Below are 12,826 nucleotides of genomic sequence, written 5' to 3' on the forward strand. Positions count from 1 at the left end.
TACGTACGTAAATTTAAAGAAATGTAGTTTTTGCATGGAAAAAGTTAACTTTCTTGGGTTTGTAGTTTCATCTAATGGTGTTGAGGTTGATGAGGAAAAAGTGAAGGCAATAAAAGATTGGCCCACACCGAAAAATGTAAGTGAGGTAAGAAGTTTTCATGGTCTTGCAAGTTTCTACCGTAGGTTCATTAAGAATTTTAGTACAATTGCTTCACCCTTGAATGAACATGTTAAGAAAAATGTACCCTTTATATGGGAAAAAGATCAAGAACTTGCTTTTAATACTTTGAAAGAAAAATTGAGTTCTGCTCCTTTGCTTGCATTACCTAATTTTGAGTCTACTTTTGAAATTGAATGTGATGCTAGTGGAGTAGGGATAGGGGCTGTATGAATGCAAAATCAAAGACCTTTAATGTTCTTTAGTGAGAAGTTGACTGGTGCATCTTTGGGTATCCAACTTATGACAAAGAGCTTTATGCTTTGGTTCGTGCATTGCAAACCTGGCAACATTATCTTTGGCATAAGGAGTTCATTATTCATACGGATCATGAAAGTTTAAAGCATTTTAGAGTACAAAATAAACTCAACAGACGACATGATAAGTGGTTAGAATTTATTGAAACATTCCCATATGTCATAGAATATAAACAAGGTAAGGAGAACATTGTAGCAGATGCTTTATCACGAAGGTATGTCCTCCTCAATACTTTGAATGCTAGGTTGTTGGGTTTTGAACACATAAAGGATTTGTATCAACATGACATGTTCTTTGCTCCTTTTGTTGAATCTTGTGAAAAAGGACTCATTGTGGATAATTACTTATTGTTAGATGGATTTTTGTTCTGAAAAGGCAAACTTTGCATACCATCTTGTTCCATCCATGAGCTACTTGTGAGGGAAGCTCATGGAGGTGGTTTAATGGCACACCATGGAGTTTCTAAAACTTATGATATGCTCTCTGAATATTTTTTTTTTTGCCTAAAATGAGACATGATGTTCATAAAGTTTGTGCTCGTTGCATAGCATGTAAACAAGCTAAGTCTAGGCTTCAACCACATGGTTTATACTCCCCATTACCGGTTCCTAATGGTCCTTGAATTGATATATCAATGGATTTTGTTTTAGGTTTACCTAGGACTAGGAAAGGCTATGATAGCATCTTTGTTGTGGTTGATCGATTTAGTAAAATGGCTCATTTTATTCCTTGTCACAAAACTGATGATGCAAAACATATTGCAGACCTGTTCTTTAAGGAAGTTGTACGATTGCATGGCATTCCTAAAAGCATCGTTAGTGATCGTGATGTAAAATTTTTAAGCCACTTTTGGCGTGTTTTATGGGGGTAAGTTAAGAACTAAGCTAGTATATTCAACTACTTGTCATTCTCAAACGGATGGACAAACTGAAGTTGTTAACAGAACCATGAGTGCTATGCTTATGGCTATTATTGATAAGAATCTTAAGACTTGGGAGGATTGTTTGCCATTTATAGAATTTGCATATAATAGGGTTGTTCACAGCACTACTAAATGCACACCTTTTGAAATTGTTTATGGCTTTAATCCTTAACCCCCATTGACTTATTACCCATACCGTCAAAAGAGTTCGTGAATTTTGATGTAAATGCCAAGGTTGAGTTTGTTCATAAACTGCACAAGCAAGTGAAAGAACAAATTGAGAAACAAAATTAGAAGGTTGCCACCTGAATTAATAAAGGACGTAAGATTGTCATCTTCAAGCCAGGAGTTTGGGTTTGGGTGCATTTCCGAAAAGAAAGATTTCCTACTCAAAGAAAATCTAAGCTTTTACCACGAGGAGATGGACCTTTTCAAGTTCTTGAGCGTATCAACGACAATGCTTATAAAATTGATTTANTACCACGTAAGTACGGTGTTAGTACAACTTTTAATGTTGTTGATTTGAGTCCTTTTGATGTAGGTGATGGCTTTGATTTGAGGACGAATCCTTCTCAAGAGGGGGAGAATGATATGAACCACGACCAAGAAATTTCTATACCTCAAGGTGCAATTACAAAGACGAGAGCCAATAAGCTACAACAAACCTTATACAGTTATATTCAAGCTATGGTGAGCTCATCAAAGAAAATTCTAGAAGAGCTGGAGACCTCCCTTAGATGTTGTGCAAAGTTGAGGTTCAATAAAGAGATGAATTAAATGCACTTGCATTTAATGAACTCCGCTGAATTTATGAAACTAGTCCAAGGATGACTAATAAGCACATTTTATTAATTGCATTATTTAATTATAGTTTAACTATTTGTTTGTCATATTTAAGCTAGTTTTAAATATAGGAGTTAAGATTATATTCTAACCCACATAGGTTACTATATTCCACCATTAACTAGCCATTTTAATATGGAGGTTATGGATATTTGGGAGTTATGTATGACATGGGTTACGGATGTAAAGGCTATATAAAGTCTTATTTTCTATGATTAGACATCAGATTTTGGAATTAAGAATAGAATTTCTATTTTAGCTTCGTTGAGAGCTAAACTTTCTTTGCAAATTCTTGTGTTTAGAACTTGCATGTAGAGTCATTCAAGTGGTATTGATCAAACCTCTTGTGGAGTGATTCGAATCACGAGTTTTTTTTACTCTTGATCTTGATCATCAAGGTAATCCGTTCCATATTTTCCCTTGGGTTGATTTCCATATCACTCAGTGTTACAAAGAAATTTGAGGAAATAACATTTTTTTTTAGATGTTTATGCACAAATAGTAAGAGGAAGCTTTGAGGTTGTATGAGCAAAGTGGTCAATGATTGGATACTTTAGCATGATTTAGAGTTTATGACTTAAAAGATAAAGTAATACATATAGACGAATCAAGTCATTATCTACTTAAAGGAAGAAACTAAATCACCGGGAAGAAATTAGGAAGGTTTGAATTAAGGTTGAATGTTATATCTATGTTATTCCAACATTAATTCCAACACGAGATCTGAGCCTTGAATCTACTTGAATTTTTTTAGATTATGGCCAGGACAACTTGGCAGAGTTAAGGTAGACCGAGCCATAGACACTTGAGCTACTAAGTCAGGACTTCACACTCCTTAACATTTGTTTTAGAGAGCAATAACTCTAGTCATTAAGAGGAAAGAATGGGCCCACACGACGATATATTGAACATTAAGAGCTGATCCAGATAGTTATACATACATGTAGAAACAAGGGTTCCCTCGAGCATATGAACCTAGAAGGCAAGGTTAAAAGGTTTTCTCGGAGTTCGACATAGTTGTGTGAGTTAGAGTGATGTTGTTGGGCTCACTAATTTCCCATAGCTTAAGTAATTTTTATGAATAAGATATTTAACAAGTTTTCAAAACTTGTTTTATAATAGTGTTCATATCGATTATAGGAGGCTAATCATAGAAAAAAAGATAACAAGATGAGCCCTTAAGCCAACTTGATACCTCTATATAAAGAGGGTGGATTGTGAGATCCCACAACAGTTGGAGAGGGGAACATTCTTTATAAGGGTGTAAAAATTTCTCTATGTGTTTTAAAAGCGTAAGGCTATCCCAAAAACCCAAAGAAGACAATATCTGCTAGCGATGGGCTTGGGCTATTACAATGTGCAAAGCCACGAGCACATGTCACCATACAACACACAATTATAACCATTTTGGTAAGGCCACTTACTTGGTTAGCCTAAGCCGAAGCTACTACGACCATTTGACGTTAGCTTAATGCTGGCCTCTAAATTTTAATTTTTCCTAAGAAGTTCAACAATCATAAATTAAAATTCTACTATGGAAATTAACTCAACTACTTTTGCATAAAATAATTTAAACTTACTCATAAGTATATAAACTAACTAAACCTACCTGTGCATTAATAATATAAACTCGATTCTAAAAATTTAACTAGCCAAAACGTAGTCATACTAATTTAAGCTTCTGAAAAATTGAAAGAAGAAAGGGTCCGAGCGTATCAAACCCAAGCAAGATCAACCAAAATATTGACCTAGAGCCGTAAAAAAATGTATTCTTCGACTGACTTTAAACAGTTCAAGTGGGCTTATAAAATGAAGTGATGGATCTCCCTTTTACAGTGGGACAATACCATTAATTCTCTTAATAATATCTTTTAAAGATAATGTCTTAAAATTGGAAAATTTTGAACTTTTATTAGGCATAAAATTATGTAACCTAAACTCAATTGGCTTGATTAGGAGCTATGGATCTGCAATTTTCATAAAACCTTTGGCCTATTAGCTAAGTTTGTTAGAACGTCGCACTAATTAAGTGCGAAGGTTGCAGGTTTGCAACTTGGACGGGTCAATTTCATTAATTCTCAATGATATCTTTAATGATACGGGGTTAAATCACTACAAAATTTAAAAGATAATGACCTAAAATTTTAAATTTATTATGCATAATATTATGTAACCTAAACTCGATTGACTAGTTTAGGGGCTACTGCTCTGCAATGAGCATAAAACTTGTGGCCTATTAGCTTAGGTTGTTAGAACGTCGTGTTAATAACACGAAGGTTGGATGGGCTAATTTCATAATGACTTAAAATTAGAGAGTTTTAAGTTTTATTATGCATTAAATTATGTAACCTAAACTCGATTGGCTAGATTAGGAGCTACGAAAGGTTTGACACTTGCATGGTCAATTTCATTAATTCTCAATAATGATATATTTAATGATACTAGATTTAAAAGATAATCACTTATAGTTTTAAGTTTATTATGCATAAAATTATGTAAGCGAAACTCGATTGACTGGATTTGGAGCTACCGATCTACAATGTGCATAAAACCTATGGCCTATTAGCTTAGTTGGTTTGAACGTCGTGCTAATAATGTGAAGGTCATTGGTTTGATACCTACATGAGCCAATTTCATTTCTTCTTAATAATATCTTTTCATGATACGGGGTTACAACACTACGAACTTTAAAGATAATGACTTGAAGTTTTAATTTTTTTATGCTTAAAATTATGTAACCTAAACTCGATTGACTAAATTAGGAGCTATTGATCTACAATGTGCATAAAACCTATGGTCTATTAGCTCAGTTGGTTAGAGTGTCATGCTAATAATGCGGTGGTCGCAGGTTTGACACTTGCATGGGTCAATTTCATTAATTTTTAATAATATCTTTTCGTGATATGAGTTAAAACACTACATACTTTAAAAGATAATGACTTTTTTAAGTTTATTATGCATAGAGTTATGTAAATGAAACTCGATTGACTTGATTAGGAGCTAATGATCTATAATGTACATAAAACCTATAACGAGGGAAAGCGCATCAGACAGCCTGAGGGACACGTGTTGACGATTGGGTGGAATAACGCATGAAGCGCATTGTAAAGTGATGCGGCTCCACTCGATATGCGCAACACCCAGTAGCTCTTCCGACCCATGCCCACGTCTAACCCAGTTTGACTCAAAGGATGTTTGACCCGATCCGCATGGTGCCACACTTCAATGTAAAGAATTTCACTTCCCAGCGAGCACCTCCAGTTTTGAACCCATGACTCATCACATCAACAGAAATTACCTTCCCATTCTCTAAAAGCTTTCTTTTCTTTTTCAATGTCTACTTTCTCCTTCAAAAGGTGTCTCGTTCAACAATGTCAACGCCTGCAACTGAGACTTCTCCACAGATTTATCCACCTAGATTTTGGTTGTTGCTCTAAATCTCTGTTCTCCTTCTGACGATCTGGAAGTTTCTTTGGCTCGTTCGCCGATCGCGTGCTCAATCTAGATTCCTTCTTCGATTTTCTCGTCTCCGATATTGGGATTTTGCCAAATCCGCTGCGTATTCCCTCATTTTCAACGGATTCCACCACCTCATAACTACCGCCATCGTATTTTTCTGCATCGTGTTCTTTCGCTTTCCGATCTTCATTTTGAGCCATAAAGAGAAGACCTTCGTTTGTTGCGTCATCCAAGGCTAGGTTGATTGTTTCTTCCACTTTTTTATCGGCTCGAGAATCTTTTGCAAAATGCCATCTGCCACAATTGTAACATTTGTTGGAGTTACAATCGTTCGCATAGTGATCATATTTGTGACATTTGTAGTACTGAATGTTGGAGTAAATTGATCGGCCACCTCTTCCTCGACTGCGTCCTCTTCCACACCAATTTGCTTTGCTCGACTATCCCTTCTTCTTATATTATCCTTCATGACTGCTGCCTTGACCACCACCATAACCATTTTTACTACTTTCACGGCCACAACCTTTACCTTCAAAATTTTGAGAGTAGAGTACCTTTTCATCTTTGATTGACGCCTTGGTTTGAAGTGCTTGATCGAGTGTTTCCTACTTCTTCTTCTTACGTTGCTCATGTGCCTCGAGAGATCCGGCTAGCTCGTTGAGTATGAACGTCGTTAGGTCATTTGACTCTTCTATCGCTCATACAACATTCTCAAAATTGTTGGTTAATGACCTTAAAATCTCCTCCAAAACCTGCAGCTTGGCTGACATTTCTCCATTTCGGTTGAGTTGGTTTACCACAGTCTGTACATGCATGATGTAGTCAGATACATTTTCTGACTCCTTCATCTTCATGTTCTCCAACTTGCCACGAAGAGTTTGGAGACGCACTTGCTTGACTCGGTCGATTCCTTTGAACACTTTTTCTAAAGTATCCCATGCTTCTTTTGAAGTAGTTGCACTGGCAAACTTCTCAAAGCCCGACTCATCAACGGCTCGGAACAACATGTACGGTGCCCCCTTATCCTTTGATCGCACCTCTTTTGGTTCTTCTAACCCTTCTTCGTCCACCTCCCATGCATCTTAAGAACCGAGAAGAGCTTTCATATGAATGCTCCAATTCTCGTATTTTGTCTTCGTTAGTCGCGGTAGCAGCATATGACCCGTCACATTCCCCATTGGCTTGATACCAATTTGGTAAAGAAAACTCATAAATTTGTGAAATAATTTGTGAAAACTCACAAGTTTATGATACAATATATTGTGATGTGATATGTTATGTTTAGATTGTTTTGTGTGACCATTGAAGTAATTGTTGTATGAATTGCACGTTAGGAAATGACATGTTAAAAGCATGGAGCGTTATGTTATGTTTTGTAAATTGTATGTATACAACATGTTATGAATGACAAGATATCACGATAAATGAAATGAAATATAACCCGTTAGAATTATGCATGATATGAGAACTAAAAAATGAAAAAAATATATGATATGAATGTAAAACGATAGCGGGGTTATATTTAATAATGTCGAAAATAGAAAAATATTGGGACCTCATGCATTATATGTGCTCATGCAATGGGGGATTCACTTATTTCATCACGAGGGGTAGGGATACGATCATCATGTTTTAGATAATGCAGCCGGCAGGGGTACGATCATTATGTTTTAGATAGTGCTGCCGGCAGGGGTACCATCATTATGTTTTACATAATGTTGCCAATAAGAGTACGATCATTTTGTTTTACATAATGCTACTGCGGCGGTTACTAGTTCTAACGGAAGTTTGGCCTAATGAGTTCCGAGAGTATGCTCGCCCGACAAGAAAAGTGGCCCAGCGGTTTGCGAACTGACTTGTGAGTCCATACTCGCACGTATTGGCTGTGTGTAGAGTATATGGTACACATCCAAGTTACCCGTTAGGACAGTACCGTAGGAAAATAGATTGAAAGGATAGGTCCCGTCATTGCATTCGCATGTTCTTGCATTCAACCCCAATACTGGGGTCACTTATTAGTATTTCTTAAAATACTCAAGCAATGTACTACTACATTTTTCAGGATAAGACAAGGCATTCATGTACGGCTGACGACGGCCTCGCAATTCCAGACCATGACACATGCATAGGGTATTGGTATTTATTTTCTTAGACTTACGCTAAAATTGGATGTTTTTAATTTAAATGTTTATTTATTTTATTTAGCCTTTTTGTTGTGTCGTTTAAAAGGTGTTTTCGAAACACTTAAGTCCATGGTTGTATTTTAAGACAAAGGTTACGTTTTATGGAACTTAAATGGAGTCTTTTTACATCCAATGTTCATGATATATGTACACAACGACCTTAAATTAAGTAGAAAATTTCGGGTCGTTACATACTTGGTCTTAATCAAGCATTCTCGATGACATTTCATACGTAATATTATTGTCGAACCTTTTCTATTGAATCAAAACTCTTTAATTGAGTTATAATTTTTTTTTTTAATTTTTAGGTATCCCTTTTAAGATGTTTGAAGCATATTGACAATATCTATATTGCTTTCTAAGTGTTACATCTAAATTGAAGCTTATTTCACGTTTGGGCTAAGCTGAGATTCTTGGTCACAATAATCAAATAATAAGCTCCAAATCAAACTTCAATCACATAACTAGGAAGATAAACACATTTTAATTCAACCAATATTCTTGAAATTACTAGTTGAACACATTTTTTTTTTTTTTACTTCAAAAGGCACCATAACAAAAGTTTAAATCTTAAATAAGCTAACAAAAACATAAGGTAAGAATTTTTACCTACCCTAATGAACCAGGCACTATCATTTAGGAACAAAGTAAACAAAAAAGAAAATTAAAATAGAGAAAATCTAAAAAGTAGTAAGCTCCTCGAACACTGAAAATGAATAGTCACCCAATGTCATCGAAACCAACGAAAAAAACAAAAAAAAAATGGAAGCTTCCCAATCTACGTCGCATGTCTACCAGCCCATCACCACTTGACCCACAACCTAGAACCCTACAATCCAATTATCCGTGCCTTGACAAAACTCCAACTCGTGCATACCTACTCAACTTTGACCCATTTACCCAGACCATGACCCGAATGTGACTTGCACTTTTCTATCTAAAACTTTGTGGCGATGGCTCTAATGGCTTATACGGCTCGATTCATCCAACTTTACTCTGCACTATTTCTTGTGATAAGCATCACAGTGTTTCAAATGTTCCAACTGGACCTATTACACGAACAAAGGCCAAGAGGATTCAACAAGCATTCATTCTTCATCAACAAAATTGGATAGACTCAGTCAATCATCATTTCATGTTTTACAAGATGATTCAATTGAGGAATGACCATTTCGAGCTTCAAAAGTGAATATTTGCACGATTGAAGTAGGGGATGAAGTTGCGAACATCATTTCATGAGTTGTTAGAAAACTTTATTTATTATTTTTAATTTCATAAAGTTTGTAATGGTCAAATGGTCAATTGACTTCGTGTTCTGTGGAGATTTAAGGGGATCGGATTAAATCATGGCCACAAATGTCTTTTGTAGGGAGACTATAAATACCCACAAATTATTATGTAAAAAATAGATTTTTAATGAATGAAATTGATCTCTGTAGGTGAGACGTTCCCTTAGAAATCCGAACGTCATCTTTGCCATTCTACGTTTCAAGCAATTCTTGTGGTATTGCATCTGAGTCATTGAATCAAGCCTCGATCAAGTTCAATTGTTGAGTATTTCAATTTATAACAAGGTTCTAAATCTTGCTTCTAGATCTTCGATCCCCGAATTTTATATAAGGGGGTGTTAATTTCTTTGATTCAAGGGTTCTTTCTTCAATAAAAGCTTGGATCGTTGGGATGATGATTAGAGTTATCTTATCAATTTGGTATTAGAGCCTACGTTACATCTATGTGGCATACTCTAGAATTGATTTTATCTTTCGTTTATTGGTTTATGCTATTGTTTTTCTTTTCTTGATCTGCCCATTTATTTTCTTGCCATCTCCATCATTGTTCATCATCTTTTGACCTTGTTCTCATTTTCTTTTTAAGGATCACATTTAGATCTTGAAAAAAAAACCATAAAAAAGAAATCCTTATAAATAGGTATCATTTATTTTAGACCATTTGCATGTTTATTTGAAGAGTAAATAAACTTCAATTAAATTTTTTTTTTCTTATTCCATCTAAATATGGAACGGTTTGATTTTTTTTTTCTCATCATTAGACTGGAAGATAACTTCTAAATTTTTTAGATCTCTAGAACAAAGAAAATTAGATTGTTCTCAAATCTTCACAACCATTCTCTTTGGAATTCTTTTTTTCCGTGCAATTCCATCCAAAAATACGAGTGCCCTTATTTATTTGTTTATTTCTTGTTTTTATTTTGGTGTTATTTCATAATTATCTTATCATCTTGATAATTGAATAGCTTGCTACTATCAGAATTGTTTTATCCATATATTAGCTTACCTTGATCATAATTTAGTCACTCTTCCAAATAGCCTACCTTTGTGTGTAATAAACACGTGTGTCCCTGAGTGTAAAATTCGTGAGTTGCGTGTGTGAGGTCTTAAACATATTTAACTATTGTTTGTACAATCATGAACCAAGACGGAGGAAATGGAGGAGAAATCAATGAAGCAAGGAGGAAAGAAGCACAGGTCGGAAGCATTACTCGTTTGTATCAAGTTATTAGTACATTGACAAACCGGATGGATTGAATTGAAATAGCCTTAGGTAATCTTCAAGGAAGGGAAGTACTCTTGAATGAAGAAGTTGAAAATGAAGAAGATGACAATGTCACCGTTTAGCGGGACATAGTCCTAGGGGAGGGAGAGATGTCAGATGAGGGAGAGGGAGAGATGTCAGATGAGGGAGAGGAAGAGTTAGAAGAAGGGGTAGAGAAATTTTAGCACAAAAAAGAAGTGAGAGGGAGTACCAATATGAAGAAAGAGGAGTTGTGGGTGAAGCTTAAAATTCCAAGTTTCTATGGGAGGTCTGATCCAAAGGAGAATTTGCAATATGAGAACAAAATTAAGCATGTTTTTTATTGCAACAATTTCAGTGAAGAAAGAAAATTTTGCTGTGGCTGAGTTTTGAGATTACACAATTATATGGTGGACTTCTTTGAAATTAGAATGTAGTAAGTAACATGCTGATCAAACGGTTGCAAATTCCAACACAATACCATCCTAAAGCTTACAAGCTTCAATGGCTTAATGGCAGTGGAACAATGAAGGCATTTTATCAAGTTTTAATATCTTCTAGTTTGGGAAAATATAAAGATGATGTTCTTTGTCATGTGCTATCAATGCTTGCTGAAGACATATTGCTTGGCCGACCTTGGAAATTTGATAGGAAGATCATATATGATGGTTATTTGAATAGGTATTCTTTTATAAAAGATGGTAGAAAAACCACTCTTGTACCTTTGAGTTCTGCAGATGTATTTGCTGAACAAATTAAAGTTGGAGAAAGAAAAGAAAGAGTTCAATGAACCAGAATTGAAAGGAAAAAAAATGGTGAAAAAAATAATGAAATTGAAAAAAAGAAAGAGTTCAACAAAGTGAGTTGTTTGGCTAGAGTTGGAGAGGTTAGAAGGGTAATGTTTTCACAAAAAAAACCATGTTTATACTTATGTACAAGTAAAGATGTTTGTTATCTAACGATAACAATTTTTCTTTGCCTAGTATGCTTCAATCTCTTTTACAAGAATTTGAGTACGTGTTCCAAGATGAAGTACCTAAAGGACTACCTCCCATGAGAGATATTGAACATAAAATAGATTTCATTCCAGAGGCAGTCATTCCTAATAGGCCAGCTTAATAGAGCCAACCCAACTGAGACTAAAGAAATTCAGTGGCAAGTTGAGGAGCTCATGGAAAAGGGTTATATACGAGAGAGTTTAAGTCCATGTTCTGTACTAGTCTTATTGATGCCAAACAAAGATGGAACGCGGCGCATGTGCGTGGATTGTAAAGCCATCAACAAAATCACTGTAAAGGTTCGACATCCTATTTCCAGGGTAAACGATATGCTTGATGAATTGCATGGTTCATGTTTATTAACAAACATTGTTTTGAAATTTGGATATCATTAAATTAGAAGTCATATCGGAGATGAATGGAAAACAGCTTTCAAAACTAAGTTTGGATGGTATGAATGGTTTAGTTTTTGGGTTAACTAATACTCCCACGACATTTATGCATGAATCATGTTTGAGAGAATATTTAGGAAAACATATTTTTTTTTTTGTATATTTTGATTATATTTAATTTATTTAAAGACTTTGCATGAACATGTGGAACATGTTAAGGAAGGTTTGATTATGTTTAGGAAAGAGAAACTTTATGCTAATTTTAATAAATGTAGTTTTTGCATGGAAAAAGTTAACTTTCTCTGCTTCATGGTGGTAAAAATGGAGTAGAAGTAGATGCAGATAAAGTTAATGTACCCAGGGATTTACCAAGTTTTAATTAATTGTTACTCACACATCTTAGGTTTCTCAAATCTCTCTTATTCTTTTTTTTTTCTTTTAATTGTAATTTAGTTCTGTTCACATATATTATTGAACAATTTTTAATGGATTCTTTGGTGAAATGGTTAACATTTAAATTCTAACTCAAACTAAATAATTTCAGTCATTCCAGGTATTATTGTTAATTTTAATTTGATAGTTACTAACAAATCCTCAATCTTTCTTATCTCTCTCTTCGTTTTTTTCTTTTAATTCTATTGGCAACTTAATTCTGTTTACAAATATTATTCTACAATTTTTAATGAATTATGTCTGCTCATTTACTCGAAGTGAAGTAAAATTTTTAGCATTTAATTTGTAACTAAAACTAAATAATTGCACCAATTTAGGGAAAATCTAAGATATGATTGGATGTGATGTCCTATCAATGAAATTAATATAGAAGAGAAAAATTTAATATATACCTTAACAAATTTAAGATGTTTTTTTAACGTAAATTGTCATCTTCTTTTTTTCTCAAATCTAACATTTTTTTTATTTTTCTATTTCTTTTGGCAACAACAGTAATAGTTAACGTAGTTAGGGAGAGATAATTGGAGAAAGGGACCGAGTTTTGACAAGAGAGATGGAGAAAGTTTTTT

The sequence above is a fragment of the Cucurbita moschata genome, unplaced genomic scaffold, assembly GCF_002738365.1.
Source record: "Cucurbita moschata cultivar Rifu unplaced genomic scaffold, Cmos_1.0 Cmo_Scf00068, whole genome shotgun sequence".
NCBI classification, from domain to species: Eukaryota; Viridiplantae; Streptophyta; class Magnoliopsida; order Cucurbitales; family Cucurbitaceae; genus Cucurbita; species Cucurbita moschata.